The 21,610-nt window shown below is 49.2% G+C and overlaps 1 long non-coding RNA gene across 1 annotated transcript in view; it reads right to left on the bottom strand.

Moving 5' to 3' along the window:
• The window catches only part of LOC135303430 (uncharacterized), a 53,092-nt gene that overhangs the window by 13,158 nt on the left and 18,324 nt on the right, over window positions 1-21,610 (bottom strand). The window contains exon 2 of the long non-coding RNA XR_010364914.1: window positions 1,871-1,990. This is a non-coding gene — a long non-coding RNA (uncharacterized LOC135303430). The remainder of the gene's footprint in view (window positions 1-1,870; window positions 1,991-21,610) is intronic.

The raw sequence follows: 21,610 nt of genomic DNA, 5'->3' as shown, positions 1-21,610 counted from the left end.
CTCAGAGATCCTGAGTAACAGAAATCCCAGAAAAGCCATGTGCTGGACAAAGCACTGCTGACATTAAAAATGTGATTTATCTCTCTTTTGACTGTCTATCTTATGGATGCCAAGAGCATCATAGCCCCCTTCCCTCCTTAGCTGTGCCACAACTGCATCAAGGTGTCCACACAGGGCTTATGGAAGCAGTGAGTGTTTCCAGGGTGTGTTTGGGTGAACAGCAATGCTCACCAACAATGTGTGTGCACCTGCTGCCATTGATGGCTGTCTGTGTAAGGCCTTCCTTGGGGTCTGTCTGAGGGTGAGCAGTGACAGGGGCATGCAAAGACAGATGGTGAAGCAAGAAGGGCACTTTCTGTATCCAGCCTGGCTGCTGGCCTGTGCCTGTGCCCAGTCAGGTGTGTTGGTGCTGGGCAGCTGGGCTGCAGCTACACCAGGGCACTCGTAGCCCTGCAGCTTTGTGTGCACAAGCTGCTGACATGGGGCAGGATGAGAGATGCCAGCCTTATTCTGGAGATAGGGAAGGGGCCTTTTCATCCCAGGGATCGCTGTGAGCAGCCTTCACACACAGGCTGAGGTCTGGGGGCATAGCCCTCAGGTGAACACACTGCTAAACACCACTGAGCCCTCTCAGAGCCAAGACCTACATCCAAATGTCATTGGGCTATTTTTGAAGGGGAAAATCCCACCTTGAGACAGCAAAATGTAGAGGCCTAAGACTTATTTTTCCCGTCTTTCTTCCCTGCTGAGCTATAAGGATGCAGGGTAGCTGGAGGCACAGCTTGCTCAGGGTCTGTCAGCTCCCCAGCCCTACCCTGTGCTTTAAACAGGACAAACAGGTTATGACATTAAAGTTTCAAAACCTGTGGGGGGTACCTGACACGGGAGAGGTTAATGCAGGGGCACTCTAGGCCCCTGGAGAAGGGGAGGGGATGCTTTCAGGCTTGAAATGTAGACACAACTTTTCCAAAGTTGGAGCTGGCTCAGAAGAAAACCAAACTCACTCTCCCCTCCCTCTTGTCTCCTCTGGCAGTCTGTGAAGCCTGTACCTTGGCAGGCAGAGGCTCAAAAACACATTGCCTCAGGCAAGGCTGTGTCTCACCCTGATCAGAGCAGCCCAGGGCCTGGATCCCTGCACTGCCTGTAGAACTTCTGAGCACCCAGTTGCCAGCCAGCTGAGGGGGAAAACTGCACTCCCCTGCCTAAACACCAATCTGAAACAGCCCAGCCATGCCCAAAGATCAATGGCCTGAAACCCAGAGCTGTGGAGATGCTGCTGGTGAGGTCTCTGTCCCATTGCCATCACCATGCTGGAAGTGAGGCTGGAAGAAAAAATACACAAGTGGGTCTTGGGTTTATTGCTCTAACTGGCATGTTGGCATGGGAATGCTGTGGGCAGCCCACAGGACTGTGAGATGTGAGATTTTAACAGGATCACGGGGAAAACTTGCCTGTGATGAAAGGGGAGGAAAGCTCTTGTCCCTGGGCATAAGATCTCTCCCCTGCCATGCCCTGAGTTCCTTGCACAACCAGCACTTTATGGAAGGTGAAAGGAAGAAAAACTCCTTTATGGCTGCCCCATGGGCTGGGGAGCCCCAGTGTTGTGGCCTTGCCTCCTGACTGTGGGGTGCTGAAGCCCTAAAATTAGGCTGCAGCACCCACCATCACAGTACAGAGCTGCTCTGGCAGGGTCAGCAAGCAGAAGTTGGGAGTCAAAGCACCTCTGTACAGGGTCTATCACTGTGCCTGCCCCAGAGCCCCAGAACAATCTGCAGAAGAAGCAAGCACTTGGGAAAAGGTGAGAAAAGCCTTGGAGGACTTAGAAAATTTGCTTGTGGGCCCTTAACTGAACCACAGGTGTGCAACATACCTTAAAGTTCCTGTAGTGGGAATCCAAAACACTCTCTAAGGGTCACCCCAGGAATTATGGTGTCCAAGCAGTCTCCTGGTGTTAGCACAGGTTCTGGGGCTCAGGAATTGCCTGTGCTGTCTGTAAGGGAGAAGGAGAAAAAGCAGCTTTTTGGGACTGGAGTAACCACCAAGTACAGTCAAGAAATGTTAGTTATACTCCAACAGCATCCATGCTGTCCTTCATTTCCTTAAAACTGCTAGGAGCCCTCCCATGGGATTTAATATACCATTTTACAAGAGAGCAAGATGTGTTCTCCCACTTACAGTGCATCAAGAAGTAACTGGTGTGCTTGGTCCCAGGGCTCTTTGGTGCTCAGCGCATGGGCACCTGAGTTGGAAAACCCCCAGGGACTCATACGAGGAGCTCCAGAGGCTGACCATTGACCTGGGCTCCCTCCCAGTTCCAGCACAACTCCATGGAGTCCCCTTCTATGCTCTTTCCTACCTAAGGGATGGTGCGGCAGAGAGGTAGGTGCTGTGTGTCCCTTGGCTCAGCTCTGCCATCCTTGTGTGAGGGATGCAGTGGCTGAGCATCCCAGCTGCTCTCCCGCCGCTGCAGTGGACAGGGCAGGCACAGAGGAGGCTCCACGCTGCTAGAGCTCCCCCCTCTGCATGTGCTCCCCCGTGGCTGATGGGTCCCCAGACCCTGGGAGAGTGACACCCTGACATTTCCCCTCTCTTCTGTCTCCGAGTGTCATTTCTCAGCACAGCCAAGCTCTGTGTCCCCCGCGGTGCTTTGGAGGGCACCCGCTGCAGTGGCTGCATCCCGCAGGAGGGAGGAAAAGGGGGACAGTGGAATGCAGATGAAAACAGCTGGGAACCCCTCCATCTGCCAGAGGGTCAAGGTTTCACTCACAGCCATTGTGGGAACTTCCTCGTGGATCCACATACTATATATTTTTTTTAATCATTTATTCTAGCTTCTGAAGCCCTCCAGTGACAAGCTGTCATTTTGCTCCCTTAATCGTATTTTGTGCCTGTGCTGCTCTCTAGGCAGGTCTCGGAGCTGCTTCCTATCTCTCCCAACACTTAACCATTTACAGCCTGGAAGACATGCAGAGATGTTTTTCTCTTTTCTGGAGGATGAATCCATCCCCCTTTCACCTTCCTTTCAGCAGCTGCTGGAGCTGCTGCTACAGTTGCAGTTTATGTGCAGAAAGATCCCCACCAAGGAGAAGGGAGAGCACTTGGAGAAGAAAAGGGTGGCAGTCCTCAAGGAAACCCCTTTGTGAGTCCTGGTTCAGCTCAGATCTAGGTCCAAGGGAAGTAAAAACTAAATATTCTTAGTTATTTGCTATTCTCAGCAGTGCTCTGTAGGGCTGAAAAGATGGTGTAGAAGAAAAGCCACTATGGGCTCAGTAATGCAATATTCTGTTTGGTGGGCAGCACTTACCAGGAGCCCTGAGGAGAAGTACCCAACCCCTGGTATCCCTGGGCTCCTCTGGCTGGGTTTGCTCTGGTGCAATCTCTACATTACCAGCAGAAATTCTTGAAGCCCAAATGTCTGCCAGATCAGCTGGAAGCCTGAGCCCTTCCCAAGGAGCCTGGAGGCAAGGAAACAGGATGCTGTTTTAATGTAGAAGACACTTTTACACATAGCATCTGCTTGAGCAATCTAGAGAAGTGGCACTCAGGTTCCCTGGCAACTTTGCAAGTGCCAGGGAAAATCCAGCAAAGAGATATATTTAAATGGTGGAAGAATTGCCTCCTTACAGATGGAAAGCAGGTAAGGAGGTGGCCTGCTGCCCTCATCTTTTGTTTAAGTAAGTGGCTGGTGTGCATCAGAGAGCCTCTGAACCCACTGCTTTGTATATGCACTGGGACCCTTCTGACTGAATGGAAGCAGGAGAAGCTCATTGGGACATCAGTGATGCCCACAGTCACCATTTATATGCTGCAGAAAGAGAGCGCTCAGGGGCTTCAAGGGAGCTGCTGCAGTGCCTGAGAGGGTTTTGGTGGGATTTGTACCAAATCTACACAATCTTCCCCTGCTCTCAGCCTGCCCTTCTTCCAGCTGTGGGTCTCCCTGTGGGTCTCTCTGCAGAGCAGTCTCTGCCAAGGGGCTCCTCTGAAATGAGAGGTCTGCTGCACCTGGCTAGCAAAATCCCCTCCACTGGCTGTGACAGCAGTGACATTTAATGCTCCCCAGCCTTGCAAAGACAACACCTTTGGGATTCAGCCCACCACATGCGCCGAGCAGTGGGCTTACAGTGCCATGAGCAGGGACAGATGGTGAGGAGAGCATGTTGCTCAGGTACAAACAGCAGCAGGAGGTGATAAGAAAGGTTGTGTGCAGTTGCTGAGGGAGACCTGCTACAAGCAATTGCCTGTAAAAACTCCGGAGAGATGCAGGATGAGTTTGCAGGGTTGATAGTTAGATTAATAATGTTCTCCCTCATGGGACAGGAATTTGCCCCGTGGCAGATCTCAGCCTCCAGCTCTGCAAGATGCACATGCATCTGCCTGTGTTAAATGTAGCTGGATCTCATCCATGCTCGGGTCAGCAGCAGGGCTGGGACCCCCTGACTGCCACACAGTCCCCTGCCATAGAGCATCACTGCAGCCTCTGCTGCCTTCCCACTTCTCTTAGTTATACCCCACATCTTCTGTGTGAACCTGAAAACTTTGCGTACCCCTCCAACTCTGAAGTGAACGGTATATTCTTCATTTTCATAATTAATGCTATTCCTATTATTAAGGGCTACCAAGAATCTGCCTTTGAGGGATGTATTAAAGGAGATGATGGGTAGATACGTGGGATTGGACAGGCCCTACCCTGCAGGCTTGATAGCCAGTGGTGTGCATCTTCCCTGACCTGGAGATGTGCCGGTTGCAGTTCTGATTGATTACAGGTGCCAGTTTGGTTACACAGTTGCTGAACACAGCATGTTCCTCCTTTCACATTCTGATTCCCACTTCCCTGAATAAGTCACAGACAAGATGACCTTGTCAATGCTTGCCTGACAGTTTCAAAACCTGTTTACTCTGGTCTCTTCCTGGTCATCCCAGGAAAGTGCTGCTGGGATGGAGATACTCCATGTGCAAACCCATGCAACACGAGCAGAGCGAGGGCAATGACTGCCTTTAGACCTCAGCCTCTTCTTTTTCAGTGCTGGAACTCTCTGCTCCCCACAGAAAAGCTGAAAGGAAGGAGTGGGTGCAGGGGCAGGAGTGATGGTGTGGCAGAGACCCTCAGCCACTCCTCCCTGAGGAGATGCACATTCATCAGCTGGAGCTGATGCCAAAGGGGAAACCTTTGTCCCCTCTCCCAGATGCATGACAAGGGACCCACAGGCAAAAAAAGACTGTGACACCTTATCATTTGCAGCAAACTTGATGTAGTTTTTCCTTTCTAGATTCTTCTCCTTCCCTCACCTACTCCCCTCACCTACCTGCAAGTCACTTCTGTGGAAAGGGGCTGCATTCCTCCCATGTCTCAGCAGCAGAAATGCAGACAGGCTGAGAAGCAGCCTGGTGAGATTCCTACAGTCCTTCAAGCACTTAGACTGAAACTGGAAAACAGTGCAACCAGCAAGGAAGAGGAGTGCATGGCACAGTAACAAGGGCTGAGAAATGCATCAGTGGGTGAGAAAGGCTCTAATCCTGCAGTGGTAACAACAGTGTGGGACAGACTGGGTATGTGGCTAGATCTGACTGCTGGAGTTGAAATTCAAACTCTTAAGACAGCATTGAAAACTTTTAAGTACCTTTAAAAACCCCAATATTTTTGAAGCCAGCATCATGGCAGTAAAGGTGCCCTCTTGGGCAAGTGCATCTGCTCAGCATGTTCAGAAAGCAGCACACAGTTCCTCTGTGCTGGCAGAGGGAGCTCCTGCAGCCACAAAGTCCCCAAAGAGAGTAGAAACCCTGAATATCCATGTCCCAGGCAAAGGCTTCTTTTTCTTGGGATTCAGAGGGTGGAAGAGTGGGTTGCAAAAGGCTGGAAGCATCAAGAGAGGAGAGAGGTAGTGTGGACATGGCTCATGGCTATCACTAACACATCCTTTGGGGATGTGCCTGGTCAAGAATGCTCTCCTGTGACCAGCCAAGGATAAAGTTCTCCTCAGGGCACTGCTCAACCAGTGTCAAAACAGCAGCAGCAGCAGCTTTACTCAGGCATGAGGGATGTCCGAGGCATGGCTGTGGGTGCCCACCTCCTAAAAGCCTGAACTGCTGACTGTCATGGCTCAATCCCTCAAAGCCACCTGCCCCAAGAGAGAGGAGGGAGCCAATGAGATCTGTTCACTGCAAAAAAAATCCCATCTTCCATTTCAAGGCTAATGGAGGGGTCACAGAGCATCCAGGGAAAGGACTGCTGCAAACTGTTGCCCAAATGCCTTCTTGAGCATCTTGTCATCTGTGTGCTGCCACATCTCTGCTGGTCTCCTCTGTCAGAAACAACCAAGAGCCCAGCATTGGCATGGGGGCATCTGTGCAGGCTGGACGGGGAGCAGAAAGAACCAAATTTTGCAGAAATCCTGGTTAAAGTGAATTTGGATTAAAATTCCTCAGAGATTTTAAGGCAGATTGTCACAAAATGAAAATCACTTCAACCTCAGGAATCTGCCATAGGATTACCAAAGCTTTGCATTATATTTTAGATGGCTGTCACTCCTCAAGTAAGAAGCTCATTCCTTGGGTTTTTTCTCCTGCAAAAATGTTATTGCAAGTGCAAACTGTGTCCTAGGGCATTTCATAGAATCATAGAATAGTATGGGTTGGAAGGGGTCTCAAAGATCAACTAGTTAATGTCCCTTGCCATGGGCAAGGACACCTCCCACTAGATGAGATTGCTTAAAGTCCCATCCAACTTGAACTTGAACACTTCCAGGGATGGGGAACCCACAACTTCTCTGTTGCAACCCATTCCAGTGCCTCACCACCTTCACAGTAAAGAGTTTTTCCCTAATAACTAATCTAAACCTGCTCTCTTTCAGTCTAAATCCATTTCCCTCCTTGTTCTCTCACTACATGCCCTTGTAAAATAAACCTTTTTGTAGGCTGCTTTGGGGACTGGGGCGCTGCTCTAGGGTGTCCCTGGACCTTCCTCTTCTCCAGGCTGAACACCCCCAACTCTCTCAACCTGTCTCCACTGGAGAGCCACCCCAGACCTCTAACCACCTTCATGGCCCTTTCTCATATATACATATATGTACATGTAAAGGAAAAAAAGCCACGTCTTATATCTTGCAGCACACCATGAAACGCTTCGGGTGTGGGCTGCTGTGGGCTTGGAGAGGGGCTTCGCAGCTGTACCCTGCCACTGCCACAAGAACAGCCGCAGCCCCGAGACGGGGAGAGCCCGACCTCGCTGGGGCTGGCACGGACCCTGGCGCTGAGCCGCTCGTGTCTGCGGTGCCCGGTTCGGGGGGAGCAGCGGGTCTGTCCGCAGCCCCAAAGCCGGGGAGCAGGAGGGGTGCGGGGGCAGGATGCCGGGGAGCAGGGAGGGGTCCTGGGGCAGAATTCCAGGGAGCAGGAAGGGTGCGGGGGCAGGATGCTGAGGATCAGAGAGGGGGCAGGATGCCAGGGAGCAGGAGGGGTGCAGAGGCAGGATGCCGGGGTGGAGGAGCGGTGCAGGGGCAGGATGCTGTGGAGCAGAGAGGGGTCCTGGGGCAGGATGGCGGGGATCAGGGAGGGGTGCGGGGGAAAGATGTTGAGGATCAGGGAGGGGTGCGGAGGCAGGATGGCGGGAATCAGAGAGGGAGCAGGATGGCGTGGAGCAGAGAAGGGTGCTGGGGCAGGATTCCAGGGAGCAGGAAGGATGCGGGGGCAGGATGCTGAGGATCAGGGAGGGGTGCGGGAGCAGGATTCCGGGAATCAGAGAGGGGGCAGGATGCCGGGGAGCAGGAGGGGTGCGGGGGCAGGATGCCGGGGATCACAGGGGGCAGGATGCCGGGGATCAGGAGGGGTGCTGGGGCAGGAAGCCGTGGATCAGAGGGGCAGGGTGCCCTGGCTGCCGGCGGATCCGCAGCGCCGCCCGGTGCGCTGCCGCCGCACTGCGCTGCTGCTGCCGCGCCGAGCAGCGAGACCTTCCGGAGCGCATCTCTCTGAACTCCGGCCCCTCCTTCGCCTTGCCCAGGGTGAAACAGCAGCGGAGCAGCGGGGCCCTCCTTGCCATTGAGGCACGGCTCCCGCCGCGCCCTGTCTGTCGCTGAGTTTGTCCGTGCCCCTGATTTTGCCCAGCATCACCCGGGCAAAGCGTGTGAGGTCCAGGTGGAGCCCCAAAGCAGATCACGGCCTGGGGATACCCGCCCAGGAAAGCAGTTCACAGGAGCAAGACAGTTTTGGTGAGGATCTCCTCACTGCTGGGATGGCACCTTCCAACCCCGGCTCCTCCTCCTGCACCTTGCAGCCCTCACGGTGCCCCCTGCGAGGAAGTCACTTATTCATCACAGCCCACGCTGTCCTGACAGCCTCAGGCACGCACAGATCACCCCTGTCTTGCACAGGTTATCTATTTAATCTGTTTTCCACTTAAAACACTATGCAGAAAACTACAGATTTCTCTGCATTCACTGCACCACCAGGTCGTTCCTATCTGTAAAGTTTACCACCATTTTCTTTCAGGCCCGTGGTTAAGATATCAAACTGCCTCAGCCAGAGAGGATGCCCTCCTCTCTTTTATCAAGGGTGCTTTCTTTAGGGCTGGTTTTCCATGGGTTTTAACAGCACAACTAACTCCTCTTTGCATTTTAACTGCTCATGTCCCTAAACAGAAAAGCTTTCAGTCTGTAATTTGGGGTGATTTCAATTAAGACTACATTATTTGAGAAGGATTTACCATGGAAGTGTCCCAGCCCAGCTCGGATGCACTGCTCCCCCATGGTACCACCAAGACCTGCCTTTGCACTGGGGCAACAACCCTGTCTTTTTCCCCATAAAGAGATCACGTCCTGCTGTTTTCTTGTGCCTCCCAATTCCACCTGCCTCCGGTGTCACTACAAAGCACAACCAAAAATCTATACTTCTTCAATACCCTGTGCCTTGCCGAGGACAGTGCTAATAGGAGAGGCAGACCACTTGAAGGGCTGATCAATAGGCCCTGCCTGGGTTTGATGGTCGGTGTCTCAGGGAGCCAAACGCTGTCTAAACCCTCAATTACCCTTCCCTCGCCTCTCCCTGCCTCCTGACAACCACGGTGGTTAAGCCCTCTTCAGCACTCACAAGTGGACTGCTGCCTAATAAAAGGCTGCAAAATGCCAGCACATCCCTGTGCCACTTCAGCAGATCACTATTTAATGCTGAAAAGAAATTCAGTGAAGCAAAACTGACCCATGGCTCCACTTAAAAAAAGGCAGTAACAACAGTGAAAAGAAGGAAAAAGAAGGTTTAAAAAATACATTACAAGGAACAGGGGGTTTAAGACCTTTTAGAAACAGTTTCAGATGAAGCCTGTGGGCCTATTTTTCACAGCAGATGTAATTTTTCAAAGATGACTAAGTGTCCAGCTTTTCCAAAAATTGGGACCAGAACAGTCACTTCAGTGCAGGGGTCTGAATCAAAACCTTTTTGGGTGGCATGGGTTTTGAGTGTGGAGAAAGGGAGAGGGGAACTGGCCAGCCCTGCCCTGCCCTGCCATGGGATATGCTGATCTTTGGAGCTGTTCCCTGTCTGCTGTCAGGATACATCCCCAGGCTGCAGGTGGGGCTGATGGGGAAGGAGAGGCAGATGCCCATTCCCAGAGATTATTGTCAGTCACCCTGAAGTGAAGCAGGATCCCATTGGAAGCGTGAAAACGAGGGTGAAAGAGGGTGAGCAAACATGCTGTCATGGGAAGACGAGGCACAGGAGGTTTCTGTGGGCTGGGGCTCTGTGTCCAGCTGGACTCAGCCTGCTTGGCTTCCTGGAAATTCAACAGGGGAATGAGATTTCAGGCTCCCTCATGCCCATCTCCACCCATTAAACGAATGTTTACTGAAAGGCAGAAAGCTATTCCAAGTCCCTCTTGTTTCAGGAAACCACTTCTTTACGGACATCTCCTGAGTGGTCAGAAGCATCTGTCAGTGGAAAGGAGGACAGGAGCACTCCTGAGTGCTGCCAAAGTTTTGCAATCTTCCTTTGATGTGTCCCCCATCAAGGCAGAGCCTGCCTGCCTTGCCTGGCATGAAGGCTCTGGGGAGCAGCTCCAGCCTTCCTCCTCCCAGTCCCAGTTCAACCCCTGGCTGACCACCAGAACCTGGGGAGAAGGGGGGCTTCAGAGAAAGGGAGAGGAGAAACTTGCAACATCAGGAACATTTTTGACCAATTCCTTTCGTGGATGGTGAGTCAGGGGTGCTGAGAGGATGGTTTGGATTTCACTTCCTCCCGGATGTGTCTCTGATTACATCTCCTTGAGACCTAACAGAATTTTGATAGCACTGAGCAAAAGGCAGGGTGGAGATGGCAGTGGGACTTCATAGCTGATTTACATACAAAATAAACACAGAAGGTTTCTACATCAGCTTTATCTCCTATTTTAAGGCAAGATGGCCCTCAGGAGGAGATTCCATGTTCAGGACTATCTTGCAGATAGTCCTCCTCCAGGCCACCATTTCTCAAGAAACACAAGAATGGAGTTTCTTTCAGCCATGCTCGTGGGGGTGTGAGCAGAAGTTTATGTCCTGCACAGCTGTGGACTCTGGGAGAAGCTGGTCTGCTTTTCAGCCCTTGCTAGCAAGAGTAGAAGCCCAGGGACTGACCTACCCATGGTCAATCCTACCACCTACAGTGAGACAGGAGAATAACAGAGGGATCAGGAGAGCTGCTGAGGCACCACTGGGAAACTCAGCCTGTTTTTCTTACCCTGTGTTGGAGGCCTGATAGAACAACAATTATGGGAGGCAGGGAAGGGAGCAGTGCCATGATTACAGAAGAGCCTTAGAAAGGATGTAAATATGATTTTTCAGGCTACTATTGAGCAGAATGCAGCATCTTCCTGTTCTGGGAAATCCAAATCCAGTGATAACAATAACAAATAACAAATAACAAATAACAGCTACCTTCTGAAGAGTCACATGAGCCACCATTTGTCCCGATCCACCTGTGCTAAGAAGGGCTGGAGGATGTGGGGGAAGGTTCCCTGGCTGTGACTCAGCGCGGGGCCAGCCTGGAGCACTGCGTCACTCTGTGCCAGTGGAGAGCACAGGCCAGCAGGCACGTCACAAGCAGCAGCCAGTCACCTGTTCCCGTGCCCTGGCCCTGCCAAGGGTCCATCTCCAGAGCTCACAGCTGCCCCACGGGCATCAGGGACCCAACGGGGCTGAGTACAGAGCACAGTGGGGCTCTGGAAGGAGCTGCAATGTGTCATGGCAATCAGAAGAAGGTACTAAGGTGTCACATAATTACCAAGGGTACTAAGTGGTCCTTATATAAAATTTTTCCCAGCAAACTAAAAAGTGTGTTGACCAGCTGGAGGGAAGGAGACTTTCTTTTTTTTGTTCTTTTATTTTGCTTGCTTTTGGGTTTTTAAAATTTTTGTGGGAGGGATTGTTTCAGGTGGGCTTTTGAAGAGAATTTTTTTCAAGCACTGCTATATTCCTTTTCTTTTGTATTCTCTGCATTGATGATCCCAGAATGGCAGAGTGCTTGAAGCTGGAAGGGATTTCTAGACTGCCTTGTTCCGTTCCCTGCTTTGGCAGAGCAGCTGCATGGGACTGGGTTCAGCTGGGCCCACCAGTACCCCTAGGGCCTTTGGTGCAAAGCTGCTTTCCAGCCTGTTGGCTCCCAGTGTGTGCTGGTGCCTGGGATTGTTCCCCTGCACTGTCACTTGCTGGGGCTGACCACTTCTTCAGCCTGCAAAGGTCCTTTGGAAGGGCACCACAGCCATCTGGCCATCACATGTCACCTGGGATAACCTCATTTCAATTCTAGTTTTTAAGCCCTTCCTGGGAATGAGGAGTCCTCCAAGTCCTTTTTGGGACTGTAGAGGTGACCAAAAAGAGAACAGTGGGAACCACCCACAGTGTGTTTTCTGTTTTGGAGCATGGATTTCTCTGACAGAGAAGTTCTAAACACCTTTGTCACCTGACTAGCCCCAAACATGCTCTAAGAGCTGCTTGCACAGAAGGCCTTTCAAATAGATCTGGACCAGATGGAGAGGTTAATTTGTGAAAACAAGAAGCTAGGAAGGATAAAAAAAGGATAACCGGTCTCATCCTTGCACTCAGGTCCCCATTATCTCTCTGTGCCTAAGCTTCACTTTGACTGTGGTTTGGTGGCTGCCTGCTGCTCTCTAGGTGGGAGAGCAGTGCCAGGAGAGGAGGTCTTGTGCACAGCCAGAGCACAGCTGTATCACACTGCTGGGCCCCCGGTTGTGCTGGAAGAGAAGAGCACTCCTTCTCTGGAATTTCATCCTCAAGGAGTAAACCAGGGAGCAGCATTTTATTTCAGCCATGATCTCCACTGCCTGGCAGCTGCAGTTTGCCATGGACACACCTTGTGAGTGGAAAGAGGTGCTTAAGCTGGGACCACGAGGAGGAGATCAGCTGTTCTGCCCATCCGAGGTGTGGCATGGTCTATACTGCTCCTGCCCTGGAGATGATGTCCCTGAGTCCACAAGAGAAAGGTCTGGCACTTGGGAGGGGGTGACAAGGGTGGGATGGTGACCCAAAGCAGACGGGGAGCCACACCAGCTCTGCACCATTTGCTTGTTTACGGTGCCCCAAGCTGTCATCCTCCTGCAGCAGGGAGGCATTCCAAACAGTGCCGGTCCTGATCAAACAGGGGCTTAACAGAGGCCTTCTCTGGGAGCTGCCAGGGCTGAAAAGCAGCCCTGTGTCATGAAACATGGGGAAAAACAGGCCGTTGTCCCTGCTCCTGGCCCGCGCTGCTTATCGGCGGCGCAGTGGGAACAGCTCCACTTAGGGATGTTTGCTCTGCCTGACTGCAGCAGTGTGATAGGGAATGTGGTGAGACATCAGGGCCCCTGCCACTCCCCACGGACACTGCCAGTGCTACGGACAGCATGTGCAAAGGCAGATCCTCTCTCCCATCCTCAGCCCCCTGGGTCCAGCCCATGGCCCACCATGTGCCCACCTCTTCCATGCTTTCAAACACATCTGCTCTGCTTAAATTTCCCCAGTGCATGCCACCCTACCCTCCACAATGGGGTTTGGGAAAGCCCCCTCCCCACCTCGTAACCCCTTAATCTCTGAAAAGCAGAAAGGACCGCTTGTCTTTTGCTCAGTTATTTGCAAGCCCCAGTACAAGGGGAGGAAGCTGGTCCTGCATGTGGTGCTGGGATTGCACCCCAGTCCAGACCTGCTCTGAGCTCCCCTTGTCTCCTCCTCACCTCATCCTCAGCAGTTTCTCGACCAATTTCTGGAATAAACCTCTGTCTAATGGCAGGGGACTCTGACTCAGTGCATGCCTTAATAAGAGGTTATCAGCCATATTGATCCTGCTCCCATTTCTGAGTGCTGGAGACGAGGCTGCAGCTCTCCTGCAGCTCCAAGAGAAGGATCCCCATGACAGCCTCCTGAATCCTCTGTACCCCAGAGCATCCTTTAGGATGTGGAGAGCTGTCTTGGGATGATGTAGACTCTTGGAGGAGTTGGGGCTGGGTGTCTCTTTTGTGCTGTCATGAAAGGGACCACATTTCTGCTTTTTGGATACCATTTTAAGCATGGAAACAGGGGGCTGGATGGGGTATTACTTACTTTCTGTGCTGTCCCTTGACTGCCAGGTAATTCCTGAACTGATGGTGAGCTCTCATTAGTGCAGGATCTCTCCCAGTGGTGCTCCACTTGTGTCTCTTCGAGGTCAAAAAGTTCCCTGCACTTTCTTCAAGGTTCTTTCATGGAGATGCTTCTCAGCACCCCTATGAAATGAAATCCATTCTAGAGGACAGAAAACTGCTGTAAGATGGAATGCTTGGGGACCTGGAGGGATGTTCGGTGCAGTTGCATTGGCTGAAGCCAATGGGATGAGTCCTTTTACATCCAAAGCTGTAAATTTTCAGGTATGCTAAAGCTCATTCTGGAGAAAAAATTGGAAAAGATGACAATCTGGGGAAAAATCATTGATTTTTATGACAGGAGCCTTTGATCCTCCTAGTTATGCCACATGAGTGACTTGGGAAGCAGAGGTTTGGTTACAGTCCTGAAGAGTATGGGATCAGCAACAGCCAAACCAACCACAGGAAAGTGTTAAACTAACCTTCTGCCATCCCATTATCAAAAAAGAAAAGAATAAAAAAGGAGATAATCCTTGTTTAAATATCACAAGCAGCAGCTGAGTCAGTGGGAGCTTTAGACTGGAAATGTCAGGGAGGAATTTAGATTTTCTGAGCAGTTGCTGCTCTGCAATTATCATAAGGCACTTACAAGGACCCCTTGTCTCTTGTTGCCCTCAACACGCATCTGCAGGGAGGGGGAGCAGAGAAAAAACACATGGCCCTACTGGGGACAGATAAGGAAATCCAAACTCCATCCCACTAAAGACACAAGGCAAATCCCTTCAGGCTATGGTCAGGCTTCTGCTGCTGTTCAGGTCGAACGTAGGTAGGGAGGAAGGGAACGGGGAGGTGGGGGAAGGCAAACCCACAGGAGAGGCAGGGAAGCAATATATATGAGAAAGAGGGGAAAATCACATCCTGCCTTCTCCTATAAAGGTATTTATTTGCCTTTGGTAGTGTTTTGGAAGTAGGAACGAGAAGGGAGACAGAACAATGAAGATACAGGGAGTTTTTAGCCTCTTCTCTGTAGTGCTTTTCCTCCTGGACCATCCCACCTCATTGCCATCCAGCACGTCCCTGATGTAAATTAAATAAGGGAAAGTACTATTAAACCTCCTGATGCAGGCACTGCCAGCACCAAAGGGAAAGGGGAAAGGATGAGCACACAAACCACGTAATTTCTACCACATTAAGTGATGTAAAGAGATGAATTTTCCAGCTGGTACACACGGAAAGGCCAAAGACTTCCTCTGCAGGGGTGATGTGTTCTTACCTGTCTTTTCTCAGGAAAAATGCCAGGTTTCTGAAACCAGCCTTGGCCAGGGGCGATGTGGAAGGACCTCAGCCATGCAGTGCTAGTGGGTCTTGAGAGGGGTCTGCCTTTCCTTCCTGGGGCTTCCTGGCTGGGGGCAGTAGGTGCCCTGTCCCAGCTTTGTGCCTTGTGTGTCACCACAGCCGGATCTCCTCCGCAGCACACAGGCTGTCCATTCCTGGTAGACTTACCCTCTCCTGTCCCTGTTTAGGACAGCTAAGGCAAAGGGGAGCACAGCATTCCCAAAGCCCATTTGGCTAGCTTGCTGTCACTATTAGAAATATATGTCCTACTGCTGACTTGAACTTTTCTTCTTTGCCTAACTTTCAGCTATTGATCTTTTTGTTCTCTTCTCCACTAAGACCTGTATGAGTCCAAAGATCCTTAGGGATCCATGTGTGTAACTGACAGCCCCACCATTTGGGAAGATAGAAAAAGTAATCTCATAAATGCTTTTCCATGACATCATCCCAGCAGCTTAATGGCAGAAGTACTGAAGTCAGGCATATTGTTCCAGTAGAGATCCCAGACTCTTTTCTTTCTTTACTTTCCATGACTGTGAATCAATAAAACATTGTTGATACACCTTGAAGATCCAAAAGAGAAGCACAGGGCTTTGATGAGTCATCCCCTTAAGCCTTGTGGGTGGAATGAACCTTGCCATGGATGATGCATTTGTATTCATCCTCTGAAAAGGAGAGGAAAATATTTTCCTGTGATCTTTTTCATGTATTTATTTACTTGATGACTACCTGTTAGGAATAACAGATGAGATCCCAAGCAGATCTGAATCAGTTGGAAAGCACTGGCTTCCCTGTGAAATGATGGTGATAATTTCCAGTAGAGGTCTGGTTGTGTCTTTGTAATAAATCTCACTGTTCTATGCCGAATGCAAAACATCTGTCTGTGTATAAACAGAACGATGAATAAACATTCGTATGAAGTCAATATGGTGACATTTTCATAGGTCTGAGACCCTTTGTGTGACACGTAACGCTAACATCACATCAGACCTTTTGTTTGACAGGTGGATGGTTTTTATCTCCCAGTGCCCGAGGAGAGAGGGAACTGACTGAAGTAAGAAGTGGACGATTTGCTGTTCACATGGAAGTAGCACTGAGCTGCATTTTGCTGGGCCACCTTGGTGACCTGAGCTGTTGTTACAGAAGATGAGAATAGGAGTAGGAAAAGAGGAGGGGGAGGAAGATGTATCTATGTCAGAGGAGTTACATGCTCATGAAAATGGAGTGAGTTGGGCAAGCACTGACAAAGCTCTGATGGAAAACTCTTGTCCTCTTCTAGCATCATTTGATTCCACAGCTGGAACAGCAGGGATAGGTGGCCAGGAAACAGAGGAGAAGACAACACTCAGAGGAAGGGACCAAGAGCTGATATGGGGCCAAGACCCATCCCAGCCACACTGTGCAGCCTTGCAGTCGGGTCCTAAGGCACAGGTGGCTCCGGGCTGAAGTCCCTTCAGGTGCCATGTCATCAGCTTTGGCCACACTCAGACCAGTCCAACACAGAGTGAAGGTTTCCTTCTGGAAGGGCAGTGGGAACTTGCTTTGGTACCTCATCAAGGTTTGTCTTTCTCCTTTCTGATGCTGCTTTGAGTTACATAAATTCTGTCTTATTCCATGGCATGGGTGAATGAGCAAGAAGGTTAAACATGCCAGACACCATAGTCATCAACAATGAAGAGACTAAATTCCCCAAAACCAGCAGCAGCACTGGGACTTAATGAACTTGGCAATAAAATGGGGACATGTCCTTAACTTTCTTTTTTCATCTACAGGAAGAGCTGAAAAATTGAGGCCACTGTAAACCTCTTAGTGCTGGGATTTCCAAGGGTGTGGAAAAAAATCAGCAGTAGCAGGAGTCCCTTTTCCACATGTATTCAGCAATACAGAGACCTGATGGACTACCAGGCATCAGGTGAGAGGAATGAAAGGAGATGAGAGCCAAATATTTTCTATTGATTTCTGCATCTCTTGCCCACCATTAACTGTTTCTTCACAGCTGAAGGTCACAGCAATTACCAGCCTGGTGGCAGAAGGCAGGAAGCGAAGCAGTGAGTCAAATGACTTGCCCACGGCCATGAACTGAGCTGTCAGAAAGGCAGTCCCTGTTTTCTGTGTTCATGGTTGGCAATAGAATTAGCTGTGGACATTTGATTCCTCTTGTCATAATGATTTGGATGTTTTCTGGCTGCTCTTTAGCTGCACAATCTTTTTTTTTTTTTTTTCCAAAAAAAAGCAAATTCACTGTCAAACTCAATATTCAAAAATTCTGTGCCAGACCTTCATATGATAATTACTGTTTCTTGAAGGTTTTTCCACCTCTCTGGGAGCTTGTAGAATCCTCTTCAGCCTTTCCTCACTTCTCAAAAGGGTTGCATTCAATTTTTTTTTTTTTCCGAAAGAAAGTAAACTCCAAGAACTGGGAGTAAAATATTTTGTGTCACAGACTTATATAAAATCAGGAGTAGTGGTGGTGCAGAAAATCTGTTGCAATACACATAAATTGCCTTTCTGCACAAAGATGACATTCTCTGATGATCTTGTTAAAGAAATTGTCCACAAGTTGAAATACAGTGGGCCAGAGGTGTCATCAATTAATTTTACAACAACACTAAATGGCATGTTCCAAGAGGTGTGCATTATATTCCACCACCTGCTCCTGACTCTCTGCTTGCTGGCCACATTTCCGAAGAGAAAATTGCTCCTAAGTGCTTCCCCATTGATCTGAGACAAGATGGTTGTTTTGGATTCTGCAGTGGCAGATGAATCATCAATACAATATTTCTGAATTTTCACTCCCCTGTTCCAGGTCCATTTGCTGAAATAGAGAGCTGGGTTTGCTTCTGAAAACTCAGGGCTAAATTCTCAGTTCCTGAGAAAAGGCTGTTTCCCCCCTCCATCCAGGTAGCCTCCAGTCCCTTTGAAAACACTTTCCCCAAACAATTAATTGTTTTCCTGGAAATCAGGTTATTTTCCTCTGAAAAGTTGATTGCTGCAAAAACTTCCCAGAATTCTATTTTCACTGTTTTCCAGTGAGTGGAGATTGAATGGGTTTTGAGGCAAGATTTGAGCAACATGGGTACAGAATTTTGTGTCTGAATGTGAAAATGAAAACAGAGTTATGAGACCAGCCCCATGCTTCAAAATAGGGGGCAGAAGGAAGTTTTTTTGTGGGTTATAGGAATATTCTCAGGTTTAGCTAAAGGCTAATTTGGCCTTTTGGAATGTGAAATCTCTGACATGGATGTTTGCATTCAGCTGCTGAGGGTATTGGCCTTGGTCCTTAAACAATTGGTTGGCATCTGTGGAACAGATCTTTCCTGTACACTGCATTGTGAAAATGCACTGGCACGGTGAGGCAAAATGTCATTGGAGGAGGTTGCACAGCCCTACTCCATCATCTCTAAATAAGTGTGTGGTTTTTTTGGTTTGTGGGGTTTTTTTTGGGTTTTTTTTTTTTTTTTTTTTTTCCTTTTAATGTAATTTGCTGTTTTGATTTTGCCTTGGAAGAACAACTCCTGCACAGGGACCCATCACATCCCAGAGGTGGCCTCTGCAGTGGAGGGGATGGCAGAGCTTTTCTCCCAGGGTGGCACAAAGCCTCTCGCTGCCCTGACTGGAGGTTTAGCACATCTCTGCTGCTTTCAGCCCCCCTTCCCCAGGGCTCATCTGTCGTGAGACAGCCTGAGCACAAAAGTCCACGTTTTCTAGATAATAGGAGGCTGCGAAGTTAAGATGGAGGTGAGGATTTTAATTATCTCTTTTATTTTTTTCCCCTCCTGACGCTGGCCCAGTCTTAGGGAGGATGCAATGATGTGAAGGCCTGAGGTGTCATTATGGGTTATTAAACTCCTTTGTGGCACTTGGGGATGTTGAATGGAGCCGTGAAGGGAGAAGAGGAAAAAACATCTCTTGATGGAGCTGGCTCACCCCCCTATAATTGCTTCAAAATTACGGCAGACTGTAATTATTCATGCTGTGGAGGGGAAGAGGGAGAGAGAGCAGGTGGGTGAAGGGGAGAGCAGCAAGGGTGCCTGGGCACCCCTCATGGCTACCAGGATTGCCTTGGTTGTGATGGGAAGTGGCAGCTTGCCCTCACATCAGAGTACCCCATCCCTTTCTGGGCCTTGCTGGGGGACTGTCACAGCACAAACCCTGTCCCTGCAGCTCCCTGGCCCACCAGAGACACTCCCCACTCTTGCCCAGTGCCTCTGGTTCAGCCTGGGGCTTGCATCAAGACTAGAGGTTGGTCTGTGGAGATCTCCCCAGCTCCCCACAATTAGGGGTGGGTGTTTGGCAGGTGGGGTTCCCCCTTGGTCCCCATACCCGAGGTGCCCAGAAAGGCTTATTATTGTAAACAGTGCTTGATGATGGGACATGGTTGGATGATCTACTCGATAAATTGAGCCTTGCACTGTGGTGGAAAGAGAATTTAAAGATAGGCTTGTATATATATTGATTGTCATCATAGTTATGCTTATTTCTGTGCTTTGCCTGCTCCAATCCAGCCACAAATATTGGTACCTTGCTTCTATCTCTGCACCACCAATCCCATATCCCATGGCAGGTGAAATGAGCCGCCACAGGACCCGCAGTACTTGGCACCTTAATGCCTTTCCTGGGTTGTTTCTGGGTCCGCTTCACCCTTGAGGGAAGCACAGTCACAGCATCCCAGTTTATGGACTTCTCTGTCTGGGGACTAGTGGAGGGAAAGAGTGTCCAGCTGTGTTTGCCATGGCTGCTTTATGTCAGATTAATCCCTTAAAACACACAGCTGGATACACATGGCACCCACACACATTCAAGGATGGTCATGTGGTTGGAGTATGAGACACAAAGCAGCGATGGAGACCCATCCATTTGTTGTATTTCCTTTGTAAAGCTTCCTAAAGGCTCCTCTTCCCTATTAGCAAATCTGGTAATTAGTCAAACATGACAAAAGCTGAGACAAACCTGTCTTGGCTTAACCAAATACGCTTACACCCCCACAAAAGTCATGCCTGATATCAGCAGAACTTAAACATGGACCCAGGCAGGTGGTTTAGGGAGATGTAGACACATGAAGACATGAAAAAATCTAAGATGTGGCTGGTTTCCAAAAAGATGGGAATTTGCCTGCAAAGGACACAGGTGGAAAGTATGTTGAAGAGCTTTGCACTGGCCTGTCTTGGAAAAAGCAAAATCCTTTTGCAGCCGTGCTGATGATTGCTCTGAAGGACATCCACCCACCTTGCTGCCCAAAAGGAGGACCTGCTGCCACATGGTTTCTCCCAGCTCCCCTCCTCTGTCAGCTCCTCCAGGACAGGAGAACCAACCTGATTTTCCACTCTTATCAGAGAGTGAAATTCTTACCAGGACAACCCCCTCACGGCAATCTGGACGTTTTGCCCTTGTTTGCATGGAAAGCAGAACTTTGGCTCCATGCTGGACAGCATTTCCATACAATGCAGGACTCTCATCACCAGACAGGGATGGGGTGGGCAGATTAGCAGAGATTAAAGAAGAAGAGAGTTGTATGCCAAATTTGCCAACAGTAGGAAGACAAGGCAATAAAAATCAAGGGCTTTGGGATGAAATAACTAAGTAGAAGGACTGATGATCTTGAATAAAGTACTGGATTTCATAAGGGAAGTAACAACATGCAGCGAGAAAAAAGGAAAACAGAAAATATATTCAGAGAAATTCCATCTAGTCATACAATAATCTTGAGAATTTGTCTGATGTTATCAGCACATTTTAAAGCCTCTGCTTGTCAGAAGAGCTTTCATATGTAATCTCTGAATAGGTTACAGCCTGCAGGAAGGCTGAGTGGCTTGTTCTGTTCCTATATTTACTATTTTTCCAATTTTCTCAATTCTTTACATGAACTGACATTTTAAGGCTATCCTCTTAGCAAATTTATTACAGATTTGGATAACTGGAGCTTGCTGTGATGGCTGATTTTAGGTTTATCATCACTGGCAAATACTTCTCTAAAGAGACCTTTAAACTAAGTCAGTTTCCAAAAATAATAGGTCTAGCAAAATGATTTCTCTTTCTGACTTTAAGGTAAGAAAACAGCATGAAGGAAAAGGGATTAATCAATTAATTTAAATTTTGTCTTTGTTCTTTAGTTGAACTGAAAACCTCAAATGAAAAATGTTGTCATTCCATATTCTACCTGCTGTTTTAAATGTAGTACAAGCCAGAATAATTCCTCCATAGTTAAAACTTGATTTGGTAAATACATTCAAATGCAATTCTTGTAACTCTCCTCCTACCCAGGTCCCTATTTCCTTTCCAAGTGAAATCCCAGTGAAGCTGGCCCAGTCTTGGCAAGACCCTTCATTGACAATGCTTCTTTTTAACAGGTATTACTCTAGCAAAGTCTCTGAATTGTTTTGATTAAATATTTCTGGAGTACCTAGCATAACTGTGGCTTTTCATCCTTAATGTCTCTGCAGCTTCATCCTAGATTGTGAGGAAGAGCCGTGCCCTTTGCCCCCTTTCTATGCCACCTTTACTGGCATTAATGGTGTTACAGAATCCCCACTGAGGTCTCTTCACTGGTGCCTCCCATGGAAGATACCTGAGCATTGTTTCTGTGGCCTCTTTTGGAGTGGGTTCTTTTGTTCCTTACAATCTTCAGAGCCCTGTTCCTGGCATCCCAGCCTGTCCAACAACCATGGTTCACCTCAGCCAGGGACACAAAAATAAAGCAACCATAGCATTGTG

Source organism: Passer domesticus, chromosome 6, assembly GCF_036417665.1.
Source record: "Passer domesticus isolate bPasDom1 chromosome 6, bPasDom1.hap1, whole genome shotgun sequence".
In the NCBI taxonomy this organism is placed as follows: domain Eukaryota; kingdom Metazoa; phylum Chordata; class Aves; order Passeriformes; family Passeridae; genus Passer; species Passer domesticus.
This window is presented reverse-complemented; position numbering and strand designations above follow the sequence as displayed.